This window comes from Sapajus apella, unplaced genomic scaffold (assembly GCF_009761245.1).
Source record: "Sapajus apella isolate SASKATOON/1434 unplaced genomic scaffold, GSC_monkey_1.0 scaffold155, whole genome shotgun sequence".
Classification (NCBI taxonomy): Eukaryota; Metazoa; Chordata; class Mammalia; order Primates; family Cebidae; genus Sapajus; species Sapajus apella.
Window position 1 is genome coordinate 1,900,376 of NW_022437095.1, and position 26,458 is coordinate 1,926,833.

Sequence of the window (26,458 nt, forward strand, 5' to 3'; positions counted from 1 at the left end):
AAAGCCTGGAGAAACTTATGGTGCAAAGAATGAACCTTACTGAGTAAACATTAAAAGCAAATAATGTGTGAGGTTCAGAAATCCCTGGATGGAAGGTGGATGGGGACAAAACCTTCTACAAATGTGTATTGCAAACAAACTCGCTGCAAGGGGAAGGAGGTGCTGAGCTAAAAGCATTGAAAATGAGTGGATTCTGAAGACTGAAGGCAAAGGGAACCACACATAAGCACTGTACTCTGGATGATACAGTGGCTTCCCACAGCGGTGCCACCAACATCGCTGAAACCACAATGCGAGCGCGTGGGAGGGACGTAATGAACAAACGGACGGCGGGTGATGGGAGCAGGTTTCCAGCTGAAGATGGGAGCTCACAGACAAACGCAAGACACCTGCGTGGCTCACGGGGCAATGGATTGGAGTGGGGACAGCAGGAGGCTCATATGTTCTTTAATATAGATACAAATAGATACGTATAAAATATTTGGAGGTGTTTGTAGGTACATGGGTTAGAACACACACGTCTATTTTCTTGCTCTGTGGTCTGAGAATGCCCCCGTAACAAGGAGCACACCAGGAACCCTGATGATGATTTTTTAAAACACATTTCTCTTTTTTTTTTTTTCTGTTTTCAAGATAGGGTCTCACTCGGGTGCTTAGTCTGGAGTGCAGTGGGGCACTCTTGGCTCCCTGGAAGCTCCGTCTCCCAAGCAGCTGGGACCACAGACATGCACCATGACACCAGGCTAATGTTTGTTTTCTTTTTAGTAGAGACAGGGTTTTGCCATGTTGTCCAGGTTGGTCTCAAACTCCTAGTTTGCTTTGGCCTCCCAAAGTGCTGGGATCACAGGTGCGAGCCACCCCCCGGCCATGATCAGGGATTTGAATACTGTTCTTTAATGAAAGAAACAAGGGATCCTTGAAGAAGTGTCTGACCCTAGGACTGGAGCAGGGAACAAACCACATGAGCCTGCAGCACCTGGTAGTGCCAACGCCCCAGAAAAACAAAACAAAAAGTCCCCAAATACAAAACTACAATGAGATTATATCAAAGGGACACAGGCCCCAGTCATAAAAGCTCTCAGTGGTCAAATCCGGAAAAAATTGAACAAGAAAATAAATGAAATAGTATTGAAATATAACCCAAAGTGTAACATCAATATTCATGAGTCGCCACTGATATAGATAAATGATTGACCATATAAACAAATAAACAAGATCAATTTATAGGTCTCTATTTATGGATTAAAAAATAGATCTCCCACACAAAAGAATTCTAGGAAGTTCCCAAAGATATTCCATTCTCCAGGAGGTGGAGGACGGACAGCTCTCCATTCTGAAGTGTAGGATGCTCACGTTGACTTTGTTTTAAAGAGCAAAAGGTGGACTAGGAGAAAAGGAAACAAGAAGAACAACTTTAAGTGGAGAAATGTGACACACACAGCCCGAGGCCTGGATCAAAGTCAACACCAACACCGCTAAGTTGCCTTGGTGTGCCCTTGCTGTGACGTGGTGAGAGCAGCGCTTTGCCTCTGTGGGCTTCCTCCCAAATGTCTTCAGCCCCCGTCTAATGATGAGAAAGACATCAGAAAAGCTCCTTTTGAGTGACAATCCACCAAGCACCTGACCAGTCTCCCTCAAAACTGTCAAGGTCATCGAAAGCAAGGGAAGTCTGAGAATCTGACACAGCCAAGAACAGACTCGGAGACATGACAGTTCAATGTCACACAGTGTCCTTCACGGGATCCCGAGACAGAGAGGTAACGTGGGGGACAAAACTGAGGAACGCTGAATGCAATATGAACTTTAGTAAAGATTAACACATCCGTATTTGTTCCTTTGTGGCACATATACCCTACTAGTACATTATCAATCACACAAACTGGATACGGAGTGCATGGGAACTCTCTGGAGTATCTTAAACATTTTCTATGAATTTAAAACTATTCTAAACTTAAAGGTTGCTGAAAAACATGGGTCATATAAATTCATAGTAGGCAGAGCACATTTTTGTATAAACAAACCTAAGTCAGACCATGTCTTATGAATTAATCCATATTGCACATTAAAAACTTTACTGGGCATGCTGGAATCATTAATTCACGACAGATCACCACAGAGAAGAAATTCCCTTGTCCTATACAGATAATCAGGTAGAAAAACACCTGTCAGGGTGGGAGCCACAAACTTGGTTTCCCTGACGGAGCTGTCTCTGAACAGTCAATCCCAGGCAGCAGGAACCAACACTCCAAGATATTTCTTATGCTGCACTTTGAGTCCCAGAGAAAGACGGAATGCCTTTGAGGGCTGGAAGCCTAACACATGGGCACACAGCAGAAGATGAATGATGGCAGCCCAACCCCAGAGCACGATGGGTCTTCAGAATGACCCCCTCCCGACTCCGGCTGAAGCAGAGTCAATTACTTTTATAATTGCTGCCCCACTAATGCCGATGTCCTAATGAGATCAAAACCATTACACTTTCCTTTCATCTGTTCCTGCATTCTCGGAAGTAGGGGGTAAGAGGTATTTGTTTGCCGAAAGAAACTCTTTGCAAATTAAAAGGATCTTGATAATGAGTTAAATAAAAGCTTCTCCTAAATGTAGGCGGTTGTGGTTTGCTTTCTTCCATTTACATTTCACTGGAATTGGAAGGGAGAAGTCTGTTTGTTCGTATTTTTGTCTACAAGGATTGAGGAATCCCTCTGCCATTTCAGGTCACTGCTGTTTTGGCAGGCTGATGAAAATAAAGGATCGAGTCTCTCAAATCCAAAGACCGTCTCTTCTATCAAAGAGCAGGGTAATAATGGCTGCGCCACATTTTGAAGACCAGGACTGCAGCCCAATGGCAAATACATGCATTTAGCGGCTCCTATGTCTCGACCATGTGTTCCAATGGAGTTCACAACGTGAAATGATGAGCCCTGTAGAATTCCCCAAATTATGAGCTGGTAGTTTCTAGCTGGATGCCATCAATGTTTTTGAAAAAAAGGGTGTGATTCTTTTAACTCATATGCTGCATTTGGTGAAACTTAATTTTATGCTTTAAAACAGAATGAATTATTCTCACTTACAACTATCTTCAAAATCATCCAGGGGCATTTAAAGCAATGTTTCAGAGTTCACCTTGACTTGATCCACAACTGATTTTGAACGCTGCTTCAAAACTGAAATGCAGAAAGGAAATAGGAAAGAGTGGCTGTCATTTCAGATTCTTTTCTGCAAAATGCTAATTAAAGCAGTGGGTCAGATCTTGCAATGTCAAAGAGAGGTGTTGTTTTCCTTTCCTTGGAAACAGTAACGTGCTCCTGGTTGCTACATAAGTACAAATCTCCCAACTGCCAGGAAAGGGCAGAAAAACTACAAGCTGACAAGATTTCCACCCCCTTGGTATTAGGAAGAAGACCCTGGGAGAATATGCCTGTTCCTGATGAGAGTGACCCTACTGCAGTGGCCTCAAAGGCTGTTCAGTGCTGAGTAGCTCGGGACCTGGCCAGGATGCACACAATCCCCGTGGACCTCACTTACTAATTGGTCGTAAGGGGGAGAAGTGGACATCCCGAAATAATGACATAATTTGCATTCACTTTTTTATCCTGTGGTAACACCTAAATTTCCCACCAGTCTCATACTGCATTTCTTGTTTCCATTTCCAACCATGTTTTCCCACAATTCGTAGATATTAATAGGATAGTGGTTGTATATTCATGATACCCTCTTTTTGAATAGTAATAACATGCTGCTATTGGATATTTTTCTCCTTGAGATTCTTCTCTAATATATCTCAAAGGGCATGTTCTTTTTGTAAAATTGATCTTTAAGATGTTTGCTTATATATTTTCAAAATTATAAGCACAGAAGCATCACAAAATAATATTTATGAGCAATCTGCCTTTCTTACTATTTTCTTCTTACATCCTGTGAATTTTTGTGGTCTGATATTCCGTTTGTTCAAACTGAATTTATTTTGAACTCTACAAATTATTAAAACCTTATTTTCAGTAATAAGTTATTTTACAAATATTTCTTAGTTACACATTAGGGATAATTGTGCACTTTGAAGAAGATGTGAGTCATCTGAATTGGCTTTAGTTCCTGAGCCGTCAATAACGCAGTTTCTGTGAGCATAATCATGCTGCTGGCTCATTTTGCAGGCATTGAGAGCCGGGGCTTTGTGATAGAATGAGCTCAATGCAGGAATAACACACAGCAGAACGTCACCGCCCAGGCCACCACAGCAGGCGCGGGCTCTGCTAGCCTCCCTGGCAGTGCTCTGGGTATTGCTCTCCCTCGGGTCGCCGGTGACCGCAGTTTCAGATTCGCGTTCTGTTTTCTGCTGAGGCGATTTCTCTGTTTACTTGTGTTCCTTACACCTTAGAAGGAATTTGCTTGTTTTTGTTTTCTGTTTCATTTACGAGTAGAAGCATCGATCTTACTCTCCTCTCACACAGTGTGTGTGATGATGTTGCACTGGGAAATGCTGACATTCGGGAACTTCTTTTTAATATGACTTCTACGTAAATAGATCTGAATATACAGGGAGGAGTGGTATAAACATCCTCAAATCACCTCTAGATTTTCACTTTGGTTTTGGCTTGTGATTGTGCCCTTCTGCACACTCCGAAGCAGCCTAAAACTTTTTTGGAATTTTAAGTGTAAATACCAGATCCCAATAATTTTGTGCAAAGCTATAATACTTCAAAAAACCTCATCGTTATTTATCTATCTTTCTTACTGGACTGCCCTCCTTAAAGGCAGGAGATACGTCTTATTTATTCATTCCTAAGCCCAGCACCTTGCAACATAGCTGATAATCAATGCATTAAATGTTGCTCAGTTGGGGATTGTCTTAGAAAGCACTCTGGAAGAAATCAAATACACTGCTCACTTCACATCATTAATAAACACATTCACTCTGCTTAACACATTGCTTTGATTGTAAATATGATTTTCCATGGATTCAACACTGTGGATATTCACTGAATTTCTAACATTTTCAAAAGATTTTGATTATTAAAAATATTGTTGACGCAATTTGGTGAGTGTTTCCCACTGCCCACAGGCCGTGACTAATTGTATGTTTTAAAACAGTGACCAAGGAAGTGGAAGATGTCTGGGAGCAGAAAATGAGCACTGAACGCACACACCTTCTGCCACCAATTCCCCAAGGCTTGACCACAAATTTAATAGTGTTTTCTAATTTTTATTTCATACACACAAACATGAACACATATGACAATTCACGCAAAAAGTCAACCAACTCTAATTGACCATAATCTTATGATGAAGAAATGTAAAGTAAAATAAATAGAAACTAATTAACCAAGGGAAAGGATGTCCATAATATTTCAGCAAGACTTTATGTAAAATCAACAATTTTGTGTAGTAATTTCAATATTACTACACAAAATGGTGAACGATTTGCAAACAAATTTCTAAAATAATGATTAGGCTCCCCTTTATTCTAAAAGATTTTCATTTATGTATAGACCATTTGTGTATGTATGTATGTATGTATGTATGTATGTATGTATTCCTCAGCCCAGCACTTTGCAGTGTGGCTGATAGTCAACACATTAAATGTTGCTCAGTTGGGGATTGTCTTAGAAAGCACTCTGGAAGAGATCAAATACACTGTTCACTTCACATCATTAATAAACACATTCACTCTGCTTAACACATTGCTTTGATTGTAGATATGATTTTCCATGGATTCGTCACTGGATATTAACTGAATACCCACACTACGCCATTCCTGCACTCATCACCATCCTTGCAACAGGAATATCAGCCTTATTTTTAATGACCTGCTTATTTACTTCCCATGCCCCAATCTTCCTAAACATAGTCCATAGGTTCTCTATAGCCATGTATTTATTCGGGCTTTTTTTTTTTTTATCTGTCTGAAAGTTTTCACCTTGACCACTTTCTCCCTTTCATTTTCTTTCTTTTTTTCTCTCTCTCTTTCTTTCTCTTCCTGCCCTCCTTCCTTCCCTCCTTCCTTCCTTCTTTCTTCCTTCCTTCCTTCCTTCATTCCTTCTTCCTTTCTTCCTTTCTTCTTTCCTTCTTTCAGGGAGTTTCACCACGTTGGCCAGGATGGTCTCGATCTCTTGACCTTGTGATCCACCCACCTCACCCTCCCCGAATGCTGCGATTACAGGCCTGAGCCACAGTCCCCGGCCTTTCTTTCTTTTTTTTTTTCATTTTCATCTATATTTCTCCAGAACAGCATTTATCCTTCAACATTGTCTTAAATAGCCCTGCAACAATTTCTTTTATAAAACTCCCTTGTAAAATTTTCTATATAATCTCTTCTTTCTTGAATCATCTATTGTCATATGGTTTCTGATTTGCTTCCCACATATACTATTTTCCTTGACCTTTTCTAATGAAGCATTAGTGTTTGAATGAGTTATATACCCACATGTTCGAAGTATAAAAGACACAAATACATATGCAGTGAAAATCCTCATGAGAACACATGCCCTCCTGCCAGAAAGTCTCTTCTCCAGATAAAATTGATATTTTTAATTATCTCGCATTCTTCCACATGCTTTTTATTTTATGCACATGTAACAGAACATGGAAAGTCAGTATTTTTCTTGTATCTTTACACAAATGATAGCATATTACACTTTAACTTTGCTTTTGCTTCATTTAACAGTGCACATCAGAAAATGTTCTGTGTTGGCTGGGTGCAGTGGCTCATGCCTATAACTTCAGCACTTGGCATGCTGAGGTGGGTGGGTCACCTGAGGTCGGGTGAGGTAGAGGGCATCTGTAATCCCAGCTACAGAAAGGCTGAGGCAGGAGAATCACTTGAATCTGGGAGTTTAATTTTTTTAATTGTAGATATGATTTTCCCAGCCCGGGTGACAAAGTGAGACTCTTTCTCAAAAAAAAAAAAAAAAAAAAAAAGAAAAGGAATAAAGAAAAGAAAAGATTATTTCTATGTTGATAACCTTTTTCTTCACACTTTTGCTGCTAAAGAATATTGTGTCTGTCTGCCTGCATCTATCTATCCATCTATCTATCTATCTATCATCTATCTATCTATCTATCTATCCATCCATCTATCTATCTATCTATCTATCTATCCATCTATCTATCTATCTATCTATCTACCTACCTACCTACCTACCTATTTATATCAGTCATCTAGCTATCCATCCATCAATTGGATGCATTTGGTTTATTTCCAATATTTTTCCAGCCCAATGTTGCAATGAAAATTCACGTGGTGCATATACACCATGGAATACTACGCAGTCATAAAAAAGGATGAGTTCATGTCCTTTTCAGGGACATGGATGAATCTGGAAATGATCATTCTCAACAAACTGATACAGAGCAGAAAACCAAACACTGCATGTTCTCATAGGTGGGTGTTGAACAATGAGAATGGACACACAGAGGGGAACATCACACACTGGGGTCTGTTCTGGGGTGGGAGGCTAGGGAAGGGATGTTGAGGGGTGGGGAGATTGGGGAGGGATAACATTGGGAGAAATATCTAATGTAGGTGATGGGGGGATGGGGGCAACAAACCACTGTGGCATGTGTATACCTATGCAACAATCATACAAGATCTGCACAGGTACCCCAGAACTCAAAGTATAATAATAATAAAATATATATATATATAATATATTTCTATGTAGATCATTGAAATATGTGTAACTATATAAGACAAATGCATAGAAGTCAAGTTGCTGGGTCAAATGATGTTTTCATTTTCCATTAATGTTTTTAGAGAAATTTTGTTTTTTTATTAAATTCAAATAAAATATGTACATGGTGAAAAATTCAAAATAAATAAGATGAAATTGTGAAAATATAAATCTCTTTCATAAGATATTTCTTCAGCTACCTAGTTTTCCTTTGTAATACAACTAATGCTAACAGATTATCCTATCCAGGCAGAAATATTGTACGCATATTTAGACATATGTGTCTGTATAAGAGACTTTATCTTACCATTCCTTTGTTTTCTTCTCATTCCACAGAGATCAGAATGTTTTTGTCACAGAGTTGATTAAAAAATAACCTTAAATGTCATGGTAACCACTGAAATTCATGGTCACAGTCCAACAGAAGACTTCTGAGACTGAAATCATGGTCCTATTTGTCGTCATCGTGACCTCAGCTGTCTTGGGAGAAAGCACAGTTAGGATACAGGATTCTGTACTGTTCAAGGCCAGCAATTCCCAAACGCACTTCAGTCTGAACTGGCCGCCCTCTGCGTGCTGCCCATGACAGTCATTTTCCAATCCCCTGCATGAGCATCTAGGGTTTCCTCTTCTTTCCTTCCTGTGAGAAACTTCTGCTTCCTCTGTACCTCACATAAATATTTTCCCCTTGATTTATGCCTTTATTTCTGTGAAGCACATCCTCAGGTAACTTCTGGTACAAGATGTATGGGGATTTTTATTTTTAGTTCATTAATAATGGTAGTGTTTTCATTGTATCTTCTCATTTGACTAGGAGTTTGTCTGAGTGTAGAATTCTAAGTTAGAAATAATTTTTCTTCAGTATTATGAAATCACTCCTTCAATGTCTTCTAACCTCTAGTGTTGTTATTGAGGAATCTAAAGGTATTCTAATTCCTATTTCTTGAGGTAAGAACCTCTTCTTTTTGGACTATTTAATTGAGTCCCTCCTCCCAATCTTCTTTCTTAATTTTTTTCTTTCTGAGACTCCTGTTATTACTGTGGTTAGAACTTTAGGGTGAGTCCATGTTCCTTCTCCCCGTATTCTTGTGTTTTGGGAAAGTTTCCTAAATATACCTTCCAAGTTTTTAACTGAGTTTCCCTGTAACTCTCGGAAGCATGTCCTTATGAATCACACACTATTCTTACCTCACGTGTACAATAACTTCTCTTGTCTTTCTGAGAATCATATAATAATATGCTTGATATTCTCTCTCTCTCTCTCTCTCTCTCTCTCTCTCTCTCTCTCTCTCTTTCTCATTGCCCAGGCTGGAGTGCAGTGGCACGGTCATGGATCACTGCAGCCTCGATCTCCAGGCTCATGCCATCCTCCTCCCTCAGCCTCCCACGTAGCTGGGACCACAGACACGCACCACCGTGCCTGGCTCCTGGAGTGGTTTCTCGCTTCCTTTAAGCTGTTTACTGGTTTTCTGATTTGTATCAACTTTCTATTTCCCAGCATAGACTTTCCTCGGCATCAGGACATCCACAATTCTTTATTCGTAAATAAAAAAGATGAAATGAGCTGCTATTTGGAAGTTTGAGCCAGAGATGGGTTTTATGAACACTAAGCTTGGTCATGAGGTGGCCTGGCAGATGGATCCTTTGCTGTGGAGCACACAATGTCATATCTTTATTTTTTCTCTTTGGCAGTTGAGATTTTTCATAAAAGTGTCATTTCATCTTTGCCTGAAAAGTAGGAATTCGTCTAACTGTGCTCTGAGACCAGCTCTGGAAAGACCACTAGCAGCCAGCATCTGGTCTGCAGAGGTTGGTCCGCCTCTCATCTGCAAAATGGCAGCCGTGCCCTCAGCGGCGGTGGTTTCTCCCTCTCCTGAGAACCTCTGTTCCTCCCTCTCACAGAGCCAGCCCGAGCATGTTGGAGTGAAACAGAATGGGCTCAGCCACTGGATACCGGGAGATGGGCAAAAGAATCGAGCTGAACGGCTTCCCAGGAAGAGTCCATGTCCTTGTCCTGGTCAGGGTTCTCCAGAGAAGCAGAAGCAATAGGGGGTGTGTGTGTGTGTGTGCATGCATGTGTGTGTGTATGTGCGCACGCGTGTGTGTATGTGTGCGTGTGAGTGTGAGTGTGTGCGTCTGTGTGTGTGTGCGTCTGTGCGTGTGTGTGCATGTGTGTGTGTGTGGGATGGGGACTGGCTCTCATAAACATGACATCTGCAGTCAGCCACCCGGAGACCCAGGAGAGCCAATGACTTCGGTCCAGTCTGAGTCTGAAGGCCGAGGACCAGGACAGCTGATGATTTTTTTCTGGTCCAAAGGCTGGCAAGTTCAAGACACATGATCCAGTATTTCAGTTTGAGTCAAAGGCTGAAAAGTGTTGATGTCCCAGTTTAAAGGCCATCAGTTAAAAAGAGTTGTCCCTTACCTGGGGAGGGGTCAGCCCTTATCCATATTTGGGTACTCAGCTGGTTAGATGAGGCCCACTTGCATCAGAGAGGCCAACGTGCTTTACTCGGTCCACCAACTTAAATGTTAGCTTCATCTGAAAACACCCTCCCTGGCACCTGCAGAATAATGAACGTTTGACCAAATATCTGGGCATCCTGTGGCCCAGCCAAGCTGACACACAATTCACCCTCACAGTCCCCCTCTCCCATGCAGTCCTGTGTTTCATCTTTAACTCCACTGGCACTGGTGCTGCTGGTCCCTGCGCCTTATGAGGATATGCATTCATTTATTTGCGTATTTATGTATTTGTTTGTTTATTTTTGAGACGGGGTCTCACTCTGTCACCCCAGCTGGAGTGCAGTGGTGCAATCATGTCTCACTGCAGCCTTGACCTCTCAGGCTCAAGCCATCCTCCCATTTCAGCCTCCTAAGTAGCTGGGACCAAAGGCATGTCTCACCACGCCCAGCTATTTCTCTGTATTTTTTATAGAGACTGGATCTCGGCATGTTGCCCAGGCTGGTCTTGAACTCCTGGGCTCAAGCAGTCCACCCACCTTGCCATCTCAAAGTCCCTGGATTGCAGGTGTGAGCCATTGTGCCCAGGCTTGAGGATCTACATTTAAATCAGATTTTGTTCCGGCTTTCCTCACCATGAGTTTGCGGTGCCTCTCTGGATCTGCTAGATGAATTTCTACTCAACTGTTTTCTTTCCAGATACAATATTGTTTAATGGCTTTCTGCTCCCCTGATGGCCACCTCTTTGTGGGTTTGCATATTTATTTTACATGCCTTTGCCATGGTACTAAGGGCTTGGAAGAAGGGTCTATTAGACACATTAAATCTATTTCCACTTTCTGAACTCTAAAGTGTCTTTACTTAATGAAAATAGTAACTTGATTATTCAATGCACAAAGGTTAAATTAAGATGTAATATTATTATATCTCTGCTAGGTGTGCTCAATAGATATTTAATTAATGGAATTTTGTGTGTATGCACATACTTTAACACAAATATGTATAAATTATGTGTGTTTGCATCTTCTGATATAGTTTGCTTTTTATAGTTTTTTTATAGTTTCCAATTCTACATGCATAGTATGTGATAATTTTCTTTTAATACGTTGGTAAGTGCATCTATTGTCATTCCCTTGGAATCTGAAGGCTAAAATGCTATAAAGATAAGTATGTTTGAGAAGTTATAAGCAAAGTATAATATGTATATTTATTTAGAAGAATATGATATTGTGTTTTCCCATTAGAATTGAAAACCTCAGATTGTGCTACAGTCCTTCAGTTGTTTTGCTAAATATTGGCTGTAACCTGAATGTGACAGCAGTTAGCATGAATGCTGAAATCGTAGTTTTGCCACTTGAAATATGACTGGGTGAGGTAATAGTGTTCTTTGGTGAGCATGTTGAGTTTTGTGCTTCACATCTGTAAAGTGATAAAATTCCATTTTACTTTCCTGCTATGATGCTTCTACAGTGGGCTGCAGAATTGTAAAATTAAACATTCTACATACACACACAGAGAATCACCTACACCTCTTCAGAGCTATCCTACTTTGTCATTAACTTCAGATGCCTTTTCTTCCCCAAAGCAACCTCATGTATCTTGGATAGTGTTTCATCTGCCTTATTTTTACTGCCCGCCTTCTTTGTACCTCTGCACCTCTCTATGTGAAACTGTTTCTGGTTGTGGGTCCTCTTCTGGAATTAGCTGATTAAATTATAGACTCTTATTCTGAATCCTTTAACTACTGTCAAAACATATTTGTGTCAAGGTTTCAATCCCTGTCATCATCTGAGAAGCCTTGATTAGTTCACTCTGAAGACTTTCTTTTTATAATGAGAGCATTTCTTAGCATCTTGACCTTTCAGATCATTTATATCAAGACTAACGTTCCAGGACTTTATGTTTTAATGAATATACAGTTGTCAACACTTTTCATCTTCTTTTTATACTCTAAATCATGCTACTTTTGGTAAGTTATTTCTTTCTAATTAGTTTTCATGTTCAGATGGTAAAAGATAAATAATGTAATAGTTACAGTTTTATTATTGATACATCAGGATTTGGTTTGTAAATGTATACTATGGAATGAGTATGTATGGTAATATAAACTATTTGTAAGTTATGAAGCATAATGATGGAAGATGTATTCATGAACTCATCATACAAATTAAGAAATAAAATATTTGTGTTACCACTCAGCTATCCATGTGCTCCTTTTCAAATCCTGTTCTCTTTTCCTAGTTGGAGAAGATAGCGCTATCTTGGATTTTTTGCTTTTTTTTTTGGTATTCTTTAGCGTTATCACAGAACAGATCCTTACACATTATACTGTTTGGTTCTCGCACCTTTGATCGCATGTAAATGATATGACACTCTGTGCAGCCTTCTGCTGTAGGTGTAAAGTGACTCTTGATTAGTATTGGAAAATACCTGCTTTAATTTTAATCACATATTCAGTGAGATAAAAGGTAAAATCTAGAATCTAAATGGAGAACTGGAAACTATAAAAAGCAAACCACATCAGAAGATGCAAATCAAAAAATACGCCATAGTCAAGATTTAGACTTTGGTGTTTGATTTAAAGTTAGATTAGAGATCATTAGGAAAAGTGGAGCGAAGACCTCCAAAACTCTTCCTTTCATAAAATCAATGAAAACATTTCCCAAAATTACCAAAATAAACTTTTTTAAAACTCCAGAAAATAACCAAAGGCTTGTACTCATATGGAAGCACTTATATTGAAGAAAACCAGCTAACTCCAGGTAAAAGAGTGAGTTTGTGATATTTTTACTTGCTCTGTTCACATCAGCCTCTCCCAGCTCCATGACAACCTTGAAAATCAAATGCTGTGATCACAACCAGCAGCAAAGCAGCCACTCAAAGCCTTAGAATGGGACTCGGTCTTTTTCAAAGTCCTGGTCTCAGGTGACTGTCATCATCTGACCTGTCTGGGCCTTCTGTAGAAAGTCACATTGTAAAGCTTGTCTTCCGTACTCCTGGTGCAGACATTGCCCAGGGTGAGCAGCCTTTTCTTAGACGGTGTTTGTCAGCATGTGGGAGGCTGAGGCAGGCGGATCATGAGGTCAAGAGATCAAGACCATCCTGGCCAATACGGTGAAACCTGGTCTCTACTAAAAATACAAAAATTAGCTGGGCATGGTAGCACGTGCCTCTCATCCCAGCTACTTGGGTGGGTGAAGCAGGAGAATCACTTGAACCCAGAAGGCAGAGGTTGCAGTGAGCCGAGATCACTCACTGCACTCCAGACTGGTGACAGAGCAAGACTCTGTCTCAAAAAACAAAAACAAAAACGAAAACAAAAAAACACACATAAACAGACAGAAGTTATAGTTCAATAACATAGCTGCCTGAGACTGGGAGAACACTTGAAAGAAAAACAAACTGAGGAAAAACCTTGAAAGTAAAATCTGGGGTAGATGGTATCCCTGGGAGTTTTCAGAAGCTGCATTGTCCCCTGGGCATCCAAAAGGCCAAGTGCAAGCGTGGGTCTCTGCACGTGGCCAGGGCTGTGCAGATGCTCAGGACAGGACCAAGAAGGGCATATGCACTCACTTCCGCTGAACCTTCAGGCTCTGCACGATCATGAAGTGAGGGCTGAGGCAGAGTCATAAAGAAATGCACTCAGGCACACCATAAAAACATGTCAAAAGCCAAAGACAGAGAAAATGTGTTTAAAACAGCAAGAGACAAGCAACTCATTGCATACAAGGAAGCCTCAGTGAGATTACAGTTTATTTATCTTCAGAAGCTATGGTGCCCGGAACTCAATAGGATGATGTACTGAAAGGACAGGAAGAGGCCATTAACCAATAATTCTCTGTGCGCACAACTGTCTTCACAAATGGAGGAGAAAACACATTGCAGGATAAAAGCAAAAACAAAAACAAAACAAAATGGAAATAATTTGTCATTTTATTCGTCTTGCAAGTAATAGTAAAGGCAGCTCTTTAGGCAGAAATAAATGACCCTAGACAGTAACTCAAAACTGCACGAAGAAACAAAGGGCATTGATGAAAGGAATTGCATAGTTAAGTATAAAAGACAATATAAATGTATTTTTTGTTAATGACATTATCTCTCTTATTTGATTTGAAAACAATTAGATAAAGTAATAATTATAAGACTATTGATGAGGTACAAAAGATAAAATACATATTATTTTTATGGAAAATAATAAGGAGAAATTTAAGGGAAAGGAGCCTTATGAAGAGACACAAAAATAATCTCAACAAAACACTGGTAAATAGAATTTGGCAGCATATCTAAAGGACTATATAGGATGACTGCCATGGTTTCAGCTTTTAGGTTTCCCTAAAATTTATGTGTTAAAAACTTAATCCTGATTTGATCATGGGAGCCAAATCCTCATGAATGATTTAATGCCGTTATCACAGGCTTGGGTTAGCGATTGTGAGAGTGGGCTTGTAACAAAAGTAGCCCCCTCTTGTTCTCTCTGCCTCATGTCTTGCTTTTGCCTTTCCACCTTCCACCATGTAATGATGTCACAAGAATGCCCTCACCAGACGCCTGGGCAGACGCTGGCACCATGCTGTTGGACTTCACAGCCTCTACAAGCCAAATAAATCTCTATTTTCTATAAATTATCCAGTCTATGGTATTCTGTTATAGCATCAGAAAACAGACTAAGAAAATGACCAAGTGAGATTTTCCCCAAAACTGCATGGGTGGTTTCCTGTTAGAAAATCAATTAAAGTAATATATTTTATCAAGGAAACAAGAACCCAAAAGTACATGATCATATCAATAGACACACAAAAAAAGTATCTGTTAAAATCCAACACTCATTTATGATTAAAATACTCAACAACTAAGAATAGAATGGAGCCCCTCAAACTGACAAAGGGTATCTCAAAGTACCCATATCTAATGTTATTCCTGGTCATGAGAGACTGAAAGCTTCCTCTCGCTGGTCAATGATAAGACAGGAATGCCTTGTCTTACAACTTACACTACAGCTTATGCTACAATTGTACTTGATTTCTAGCCAGGACAAGCATTCAAGTAAAGCATACAGATTGAAAGTAATGAAGTAAATCAATGTCTATTTGCAGAGGACAATCTAATTTATAAAACATCTCAATGAATCCACAAAAAAAAACTCTTAAAGTTAATAAAAACAACCAGCAGAATTGCAGACTACAAGATCAGTATAAAAAGTCAATTGTAACTTTATTTAAAATAGCACCAAAGAAATGAATATATGTACGCTGAAGGCTACAAAGCATCATCGAAATAAATTAAGGACTGAACTCAATGAAATCTATTCTATGCTCATTGATTGGAATCTCTATATTGTTTAGATGACAATATACTCTAAGTTGATCTACAGATTCAACACAATTTCTATCAAAAAGCCACCTTTGTTTTTGCAGTAAGTAACAAAATGATTCTAAAATTCATATGGAAAATTGAGGTACCCAGAATAGAAAACAAAAACTTGAAAAATAATAATTTTGGAGAACTTATAAGCTCTTATTTCAAAATTTACTATAAAGATAAAGGTAAACTGGAAAAAACATCAAAATAGGAAGATAATCTTGATTATCTCTATGCTAATTATTTTAAATTTAAATGAAATCTTCAAATACCCAGAAAAATGGAACATCCACAAAGCTGGTCGAGAAATAGAAAATCTGAAAGGTCTAAAATTCATTGTGGAATTTAACATTTCAGTGAAGAAATTCCTTCAGACCATAATTCAACATAGTTTACAAAATATTCAGTAATTCCAGATTTATAAAACCCTTTTGGAAATTAAAATAAAGAGCGCTGCTCATCTTATTATATGAGACAAGTATTGCCTCCATTTGAAAACTAAAGAAATGAAAATATAAAAATATTATCATCCCCAAATGGATTACTTACAACTCTAACACAAATATCAGTAGATTACCCTGTACAACTTGATAAGAACACTCTAAAATTTCAATGAAGATACAAAGGTCAAAAATAGACAAATTCTGAAGAAGCAAATTGTACAAGAACTCTCTTTACTGGATAACAAAATTTTTATAAAGTTGTAGCAATTAATATAATGTGGTGTTTCGATACAGAGAAGATTAGCATGGCCCCTACGTGAGGACGACACGTAAATTCATATAGCGTTCCATATTTTTTAGTCATCATGAACAGACGAATAAAGGGCTCTTTTTATCACTATCTGAAAAATATAAAAAATGTTTTCCTGTCTTCAAGGAAGCTGAATATTTTGTAGCTGAAGGAATGACTTCCAAAGAGTTTGAATACGATCCTTTATAAAAGATAGCAGTCAAGAAATAAAGCAATGATAAAGTAGGGGAAGCATCCCTCCCCTGGTTTATGATAAAAAAAGAAAAGATAAAATGGTTTTTCCACAATGATAGAGAAATACTACAATAAACAGAATGAAAATCCCAGAATCATACCCATTTTTAAAAAAAGTAGATTTAAAACAAAACTGTCGCTGCAGCCGATGCAAAAAGTATGGCCTTTTCCATAAGCAGAACTTGGTAAATTTTACAGTCACATTAAAAAATATATTTGTCTGCATTATTTATGTTTTACACACACACACACATACACAAACACACACACACACATACATGCACACACGCACACACATAGATATACTTAAATTCCTAAAACATAGCTTCCTATTTCACATCATACAAATACAAGAAGTATTATAGATGTAAATAAGATCGGAAATACATCTTTTAGATTCTAAAATATTTTTATAAACTTTTGATAAGAAAAATCAACTAGAATCAGACTTAAAAAGCATTAACTTTAAGTGAAAATGCTGATAAATTTAACAACACTAGAATTAAGAACTTTTACTTATCAAAGGACAAATGGGTAGAATAAAAAGGCACGCCACAGGGAATAACATGTATTTATAGGCTGGGCATGGTGGCTCATACCTGTAATCCCAGCACTTTGGGAGGCAGAGGCGGGCAGTTCACCTGAAGTCAGGAGTTCGAGACCAGCCTGAACAACATGATGAAACCCCATCTCTACTAAAAATACCAAAAATTAGCCAGGCGTGCTGGTGGGCACCTGTAACCCCAGCTACTGAGGAGGGTGATGCAGACGAATCCCTTAAGCCTGGGAGGCTGAAGTTGTAGTGAGCAGGGGTCAGCCATTGCACTCCAGTCTGGGCAACAAGAGCAAAATTCCATCTAAAAAAAAGGTATTTACAAAATATGTAACTACCAATATGTTTACATTCAGAAAATACGGAATATGAAACCTTTACAACACTTCTGAAAATAAATTTGCATAATACCAAATGTGAATAAATTTACGTTCTATAACTCAGAAATACTATTTTCAAATATATTTCCCAACAGAAATATGTTCACGTGTGCCTGAAAATATATGTATAAGAATGCTTAAGACAGTATTTTTCACTGAAGTCATAAACTAGAAAAATTACATCAGCAGTGTTACAGATAAATATATATAAATATATAAAAATATATTCATTCAGTGCAATACAGAAATCACAACGAATAAAATATCACCCATGCAACAAAATACGTGATTCTAAATAAAATATAAAACAGCTAGAACTCTGCCTTTATAAAAGAAAAATAGAAAAAAAATTGCACCCCAGTTTTAAGGAACACGTGAGAGTGTAATATTACAAGGAAAAGTAAGTCAGGAATTTTCATAAAAGTCAGGACAGAAGAGATGGAGAGTAAGCCCTTGAAGCACTTCTAGAGGGGAGTGGTGGCATGTTGGGCTTCGTGACTTGGGTGGTGCTGTGTTTATTTGTGATAATGCATTGGGTTTTATTCTGTTTATCTGTTTATCTATCTATCTATCATCTATCTGTCTATCTAATTATTTATTTTTTAGGAAGGAGCTGGCTGTCACCCAGGCTGGAGTACAGTGGCGCAAACTCGGCTCACTGCTGCCTCGACACCCTCAGCCTTGGGACCTCCCAGGCTCAGGTGATTCTCCCACCTTAGTGTCCCAAGTCTCTGGAGCTACAGGCGTGCACCACCACACAGCTAATTTGTGTACGTTTTAGTAGAGATGGGGTTTCATCATGTTGCCAGACTGGTATCAAACTCCTAGACTCAAGCCATCTGCTTGCCTTGACCTCCCAAAGTGCTGGGATTACAGGCATGAGCCACCGTGACTGGCCCTTTACTTATTTTTTAATTGACAGATGAGACTTACATATTTATGGTGTGCAGCATGACATTTTGAGGTGTGTTAATATGGTGGATGGCTAAATTCAACTATTTAATGTATGTATCGCCTAACGTATTCATCATTTTTTTCATAGTGACAACAGCTAAAATCAACTTTCTCAGACACTTGCAAGTGTACAATATATTATTAGTTATGACTCTGGTCTCCATTCACGTAGTCACCATGATGTACAACAGATTCCTTGAACTTATTTCTTCTAAATAAAATGTTGTGAACTTTCACAGCATCTCCCCACTCTTGCAGCGCCCAGCCTCTGAATTCTGCTTTTGAGTGTCTCTCTATATGTGTGTTATGGTTCACCAAAAGGATTAATAAAATGAAAGAAAAATTATTTGGTAAAGCTTAACTCCAATTTATTAAAAACAACAATTAGCTAAGTAGAAATAGAGTCTTTCCTTAGTTTAATAAACTGTAAACAGTATCTGTCAAACAAAAAATCTTTATATTTTACAGTTACATGTAGCATAAGAAACCCGAAACAATAGAATAGTGCACAGAAATACTGATTATGAATGATATTTACAGAATATTATCCAGTAGTAAGAACAGCAAGGCAAAACAGAAACAAGAGTCGTATGAATAGCAAAAGATAAAAGTACCCCCAACAGCATTTACAGAAAAAATCAGTATCATCAGTAAGAGTTATCAACCATAGGTCTGGCTATGCCATCAATATGTAAAATTATTTAAATTCCAAACACTAACATCAATTACTTAGGAAAAAAAAAGAATTAATAAATGATGCCTAATCCTGCAGGGGAATGAAGAAGAGCAGGCCCGACCACGCGTAAGTGGAGGGTGGCATTACAGAGCAGGTGAGAAGTAACGGGCCGTCCTACAAACAGAGCCCTGGCATGCTGGTCCCCTCATGAAAAAGTGGAAAGAGAAAGAGAGAGAAAGGGGGAAAGACGTAGCAGAGGCAGAGGAAGGACAGAGATGGAGAACAGAGAGGGAGGGTGAAAGAAGTCGGGAGGAAGAAGGGAAGAAAAGAAGGAAAAGGAGGGAGGAAGGGAGAGAGGGAGGAGGGAAGCAGGGGAGGGGGGAGGAAGGAGGGGGGGGGGGGAGGAGGGGGGAGAAAGGGAGGAGGGAAGGAAGGAGGAGGGAGGAAAGAAGGAAGATTGATTAAAGGCAATGTGAGAAAAAGATTTTATTAAATCTTTTAGAAGAAAGCATGTAATAGTTTTATTTCTGGATTCGAGGTTGGCAGAACGTTTAAGATTCAGAAAGCAGCTAGGTCATCTCCCAGGGCTTCCCTGCGACCCTAACCCAGTTAGTCTGACTTCTGCGGCGTTAGGCTCACTAGGTTAGTCGGGGGGGTGCGAGCACCTGTGGGCCTTCTCTGCAAAGCTGTTCACCTCCTATGAGGCGGTGGCGTTCTGTGCCCCCATCTCAGCAAAGCTGCTGATGTCCTATGAGGTCTGGCACTCTGCCCCCTCCTCCCAGGAGGATTCCTTCAAATGGTGATAACACATTTCACATGCCGGGAGGCTTCTCAGGGTCAACACTGAAAACTGTCATGCGGGCCTGTGGTGTGGGCTTTATTATCTGCACCCCCGTTTCACCCAAGGCGCCCCTGCCCCGTACTCTTGGGAGCCGGTGCATGGCCAGTGTGACCCAGCACCTCGATACATGGTCACTGAGCTGTCTCCCGCCACAGCTAGGGCTGACCGGTGTCCTCTCCACACTGACACGGTGCTGAGCTGCCTCTGTTTATTGTGACTAAGGAGTAATATGCTATTATTAGACTCTGTCCTCACAACTTGTAGGAAAATTTGCCCTTCAGGGGCAGAATCCTGCCTGGGATGGGGAGGCCCGGATGGGAGTCACCTCCGATCCACACTCTCAGGAGCTCTGCAGGAGCCTCCCAGGACGGCACAGATGCTTGTGGCTCCACTGCTGCTGGCAGCTGCCCCTCTCCCTCTGAGAAGCTAGAATGACTTCTGACAGAGCTCACAACACAGGGTGTTGCCCTTCCTGTTGCCGGGTGACCAAGAGTGCGTCTCCTCTGCACAGATGTTGTGTTGATGGGCTCCCGGCAGGTGCAGGGAGCCCCCATCCTAAGAGGGAGCCAAATGCTGCCCCCAGATTTCCAATCTGTCCCAGGCCTTGTCTTCCCACCTAACTTAGCCTCAGAGAACACCTGCAACAGCACAGCGCCCAGCTGATATTCCTCTACCGCCATTCACATAGGAAGGTGAGGGTCTTACCATTATCGTGGATTTTGGTATTATCTCTGGGCAGAATGATGGTGCTGACATGCTTTCTACAGTCTAAGAAAATGAGAAGCCAGTGGGAGAAAATTAGGTTATCATAATGCAAAGGACGTTAACTAGGGAGATCAGATCACACATTTTTGGCCTAGACTGAGTTGGTTATTTTAACTGACATTGTTTATTATAAAAAAAATCTAATTTTTAATGTCTTCCTTTAATAAGAGAGTATCCTTTCTGAAGTGATTTAGCTTTGAGTATTTCAGCTCATATATCATGCCTAATAAGTTTTTTCCTATTCAAAAATATATTTTATAGTTTATAAAATTATAAACATTTCTTTTGAGTAATACATTAGAGCTTACACAGTATTTTTACTTACATTTCCTTCTTGGTTCTCTTAGAGAGCTCCTGTTCTATGGCTTACAAGAAAAAGCTTGGAAGGGTTAAGTCAGATGTTCATATCATCCAAGGCCATAGCAGAAAAACAATTATTTATAATCCCATGTTAAGAAAGACGGTTAGGTAAGTGTCTGCACAGTTTCAGCGCCGCAGCGTAAAGCACAACTTTTGCCATAGGCTGTTTTCATCTGAACGGTTCCATTGTTCAGATGGACATATTTCCACGTTTTAAGCTAAATGTAAACATAATAATTTTCTCATTAAATTGAAGATAATTCATATCTAAGATAAAACTAAATAAAAAAGGCAGATCTCACCACTATTTACAGATCTCCCATGTTTTAATATACAGGACGAACTTACCCTGAAATGGGGAAGTGATTTTATCAGGAAAAGTCTTGGAAGGGTGCGGACATATTAGATGTCATTAGTGAGGAAAAGAGGGAAATAAAAAACAATAAGAAAAAAAGGCAAATTCAATAAGAATCCGTGGACATAAGTTCCACTGCAGAGGCCTCTGAGGGCGTGAAATTTTCTCCTCCAACTGCCGGAGTCATTTAAACCAGATGGATCAGAGCCTCAGAAAACGTGCTCCCGGGAGAAACTCAGTGCCCAGGGCCTGCCCTGCTGGTCTAGTCACTGTCATTCATCTAATTCGGGGAATGTGGCAAGAACAGAATCGAGCAAAGTCCACTTGGAAACAACATGAAAAAAATGCGTTTCGATTAGAACAGAACCTCCCTCATTTGTCTGCAAGACTCTCCGGAGAAGGGAAACTGTCTCCTTCTGGTGCCTGCACTGACCTTACTCGTGGGAGGACTATTTACCCCGGCAACAGGGACTTGCTTATTCAAATCTCGGTGAGGGCTGATAGTGTGGTGCTGGGTCCAAGTCACTATCCTGGTCATCAGAGTGAGAAGAAAATCGTCTGTCATTCTCAAGAAACAAGATCTAGGAGACAAAATGCAGCGTTTGGGGGATTAAAATTGGAGTGTTTCTGTGGAAACAGAGGGGTTCGAACCAGCGCGGCTCCATCTTGAGTGAGGGCTGGGAAAGTGAGGCTGGCATTTGCTGGGCTGCATGTCCAGGAGCTGGGTGGTCCCACCCTCTAGAGGTGTATGGTCAAGGGGACAAACTGATAAATGTTTACTAAACAGATCCAGACTTAGGCGTGTCTGATAGTCCCAATATCTTTAGAAAAGAAGCATTCCTAATTTTGCTTTAAAGATAATAATCTCGATTCTTGCAAAATATAGTAATTAAGAAAACTAATCCTTTATCACAAAACCTTGTAGCAGAGGACATCTCCCCATGATCTTTCTTAATCCCGTATATAAACAAGTTTTGTACCTAGGGTGGATGCAGTCCTTAACACCCTATACGTCTATGGAGCAGCTGTGCTTTCACCATTTTACTTTCTTAATAAACTTACTTTTGCTTTGCACTGTGGAATTCCTCCGAATTCTTTCTTGTGTGAGATTCAGGAACCTTCTCTTGGGGTCTGAATTAGGACCCCTTTCTGGTAACAGAAATACATTTTGCACTAGTACAGAACTTTGATAACATTGAATGAACTCTTCGGAGACCAAAAAAACATCAGAGTCTAAAATGGTCAAGCTAATATTGATGCAATGGCCTCAGTGACATCTGATCAGATCCTAGTCTTCTGAGAAATTTGGCATGAGATTGTATTTCTAGAAAGATTAAGATTACATGGTACTTACATTTTTGCAAGGCAACATCTCATACATAGTTCCTACTTTGAATTTCTTATTTATTAACTGGAATAAAAATAGCCTTGTTCATGAAAAAAGCCAAACTCTGTAAAATATCTGAAGAGGTTTATTCTGAGCCTCATTAGAGGAACATGGCCTGGGACACAGCTTCAGGAGGTCCAAAGAACAAGAACATGTGCCCCAGGTGGTTGGGTTATAGATTGGTTTTACACATTTTAGTGGACCGGCTTACAGGCAAAGACATAGATCAATACACATAAGACACACATTGACTCAAATTTTCAGTTTGTCGAGAAAGGCAGGACATCTCAAAGCAGGGAGCTTCCAGGTCCTAGGTAGATTCAAAGGTTTTCTGATGGCCAGCTGGTTGAAAGAGTTAAGCCCTGCCTGGAGAATTAAAGTCAGCATAAAGAAATTCTTTTTTTTTTTTTTTTTTTTTGAGACAGAGTCTCTCACTCTGTCGCCAGGCTGGAGTGCAGTGGCATGATCTCAGCTCACTGCAATCTCTGCCTCCAAGACTCAGATGATTCTCCTGCCTCAGCCTCCCGGGTAGCTGGGACTACAGGTGCGCGCCACCATGCCCAGCTAATTTTTTTTTTTTTTTTTTTTTTGTAGTTTAGTGAAGACGGGCTTTCACTATATTGGCCAGGATGGTCTCAATCTCTTGGCCTCGTGATCCACCCGCCTTGGCCTCCCAAAGTGCTGGGATTTCAGGCGTGAGCCTTCATGCCCGGTAAGAAATTCTTAAGATCAGGGGTTGGATATTGGAAGCCCAGACTTCTTACCTAGAAGAAGCCTCCAGGTAACAGGCTTCAGAGAGAATAGAAGGTAATTGTCTCTTATTTTGGACCTTAGAAGGTGTGAGACTCTCTGGTAAAGACCTAGTGAGGGAAGTGTTCCTTTTACATTTGCACGTTTGCTTGCACTTTTTACAGACTGCAAATTTCCCCCACAAGAGATGGCTTTGCAGGACCATTCCACAATTGTCGAATAAATCTATTTTGAGGTAAAATACTTGGATGTGCCTCAGAGCCTGTGATGTGTCACGTGATACTATAGCAGAGTCAGGTTGGGATTTGGTGTCTCGTTGCTACAAACAGGCTGCTTTGTCAGTCTTGACATCTCTGTTTCAATGTGAATGCTGGTCCATTGTGCCCGAATTCCAGAGGGAGAAGGGTGTAGTGAGGCGTGTCTGCCTCTCCCTTCCTGTCATGGCCTGATGTCGTTTTCACTTTGCAATTCCCTCAGCCAAGACCAGGGGACTCCGAATTTTATTTTTGGTTTACAGCCTTTACCGCATGAAGTTGGTGGTATGTACTTTTAAATGAACTAGAGCAGAAAAAAAGACTTGGAATTGCACCTGACACATAACAAGCAATCAACGAATGTTAGCTTTTGTTGCCATTAGCCAAATTTTCAGTGCTATCCTGTGATAAAAGGATTTTATCTCTTCTTGTAGCATAATGCAGGCAGACTTGGCAGTTAAGAACTAATGATGGGTAAAGTAATCAACAATAGCTAACGGATGCTGAAAAAAAATTAGATTTTGTTTCAGCTCAACTTTCCGTTTTATTTTTTTGCAGAAGCAAACAAATATGTTCTGGATTCTATCCCATGGTATCAAAGATGGTTCTCCTTTGCATATTCCAAGCAGCCTCTTAAGCCCTTTATGAACATTGACTTATTAATTCCTCCTCACAATGCCATAGAGCATCCCTGTTATTATCCACATTACAGATGAGGAAACCAAAGCACAGGGCAGTAAGCAGCTTCCCAAACCCATTCAGCCAGAATGTAGAGAGGCTTAGGTTCACATCAGTCCCTCTGGGTTCCAGTTTCATATTTTCTGTCATGTACTATGACAACCTGATTCTCAAACACACAGACCTTGTAGAAAATGAAAATCCTAGAGTCTGAATTATCTAGATGAAAACGAATCTTTGTTTGAACCATGGTCATTTAAACTATCCAACAACCAATGTGTATCAACATCTAAAACGGCCTTACCACTAGTACTACCACATCAGCTTTTTGAACATGGGGCAATTTGTATTTTAAAAATCAACACAGGCCTGGCCTGTCTTGGCTATTAACTATGACTTAAAGGAAATTTCCTCTTCCTCCTGGACATCGGCATGTTCATCTCTAAATCATGCGGAATACAGAATATAATTCACAAGCGGCCAGGGAGATGAAATGGCTGCTCTGTGAGCATCTCCAGCATACAACCGCTATTCTCAGCATTCACTCAAAAGCTGTGTTTGTAAGGTCTCAAGTCATCACAGGGCTATTTTTAAACACCCCATCACTTTAGAATTGTTTCCCTATCAGTAACTTGTGAGCGCTCCTTTAACTTTTAATCTTCTTTGACATTTCCTGACCCTGCCTTTGTTTGTGTGTTCTCACCATAAATCACGTCTGTCTAGGAGAAGCCACTCATCAGTCAAGGTCTCATCATCTTCCCTCCCCCGAGGCTCCTCCTATTTTGTAGGATTAGAGCTAGGATCGCCTGAGACCATGTAGATAGTTCAATAAACTGCTTAAGAAAACAACCCTGCCCTTCTTTTACAAGCCGATCTCCGGCCCTCGTTTCTGGCAGTTGCTATCCCAATCAATACTGGTATCTGAGTAATTAAAGGCTTCCAGGTTTAGAGTTCTTGCCTTCTTGCAGGCTCTCCTTATCTGCAGAAACACTGCCTTACACATTTGCTTCCGCTGTCCTTGACTTTTCTAGCCGCAATCCACAATTACGTTGCCATTTTTTATTCCAAATTGACTGCTGTGTCAGGTAAGCTATTTAAAAGATCTTTGCTCATACAATCCTTACTGTGGCCCACCTTGATAACATTTGACAGAGCCATTGGTTTGTATCTGTTATCTTAGTGCCAAACTAAATTCCCTTCCCCTCCTCGTGGGTCTTTCCTAGATAAGTAAATCCATTGTCATTGGATTATGCTCACCCTTCGTTAGCTCACTGACAAAGTGACTCCCGAAAACACCCTTTACAGTCTCAGATGCTCCATCTCTAACTCCGCCTTTCTGATGATCAATATTTGCACAATAAATGAAAAATTCAGTTAAGCCCAGCTATGACTGCAAGGATGTGAATATGTGATGTTACGTAGATCCCCAAATGTTATACAACATTTTAAGAATTTGAGAAATACTTCAGATGTTTTTCCTCCGACATCTCCACTCCTTGAGGCTGGAAGGCTTTCTATAAATTGTGCAAGATGGCAGTCACATTTCACTGATTTACAGAAGCCCAGATGTCCTTTTCACAAAACTGAGAGTCCACAGGCAGAATACGTGAGGCAGAGAAGACATTAAGGAGAAAATGATGGAAAGAAATAAAAACAGAAGAGCTGAGTAGAAAGAAAGAGAATGTGGTTTTAGTCAAGGCTAGTCTGTGAGATGGCTCCTAGTGGCCTTTCCAACAAATACAAACATACCCACTAACTATAAACAACCATCACCATCCCCACCACCCACAGCCATCACCACCCACCACAGCAACAGCCGTCACCACCCAGCACCCACAGCCATCACCACCACCCACAGCCATCACCACCCAGCACCCACAGCCATCACCACCCACCACAGCAACAGCCGTCACCGCCCAGCACCCACAGCCATCACCACCACCCACAGCCATCACCACCCAGCACCCACAGCCATCACCACCCACCACAGCAACAGCCGTCACCGCCCAGCACCCACAGCCATCACCACC

At 40.3% G+C, this 26,458-nt stretch overlaps 1 non-coding gene across 1 annotated transcript; it reads left to right on the plus strand.

Annotated features, from left to right (window-relative positions):
• The first annotated feature begins 16,186 nt into the window (after positions 1-16,186).
• On the plus strand, positions 16,187-16,288 carry LOC116541755. Its single transcript, XR_004264932.1, has one exon. It is a non-coding gene; the product is annotated as a U6 spliceosomal RNA (small nuclear RNA).
• Positions 16,289-26,458: the final 10,170 nt, after the last annotated feature.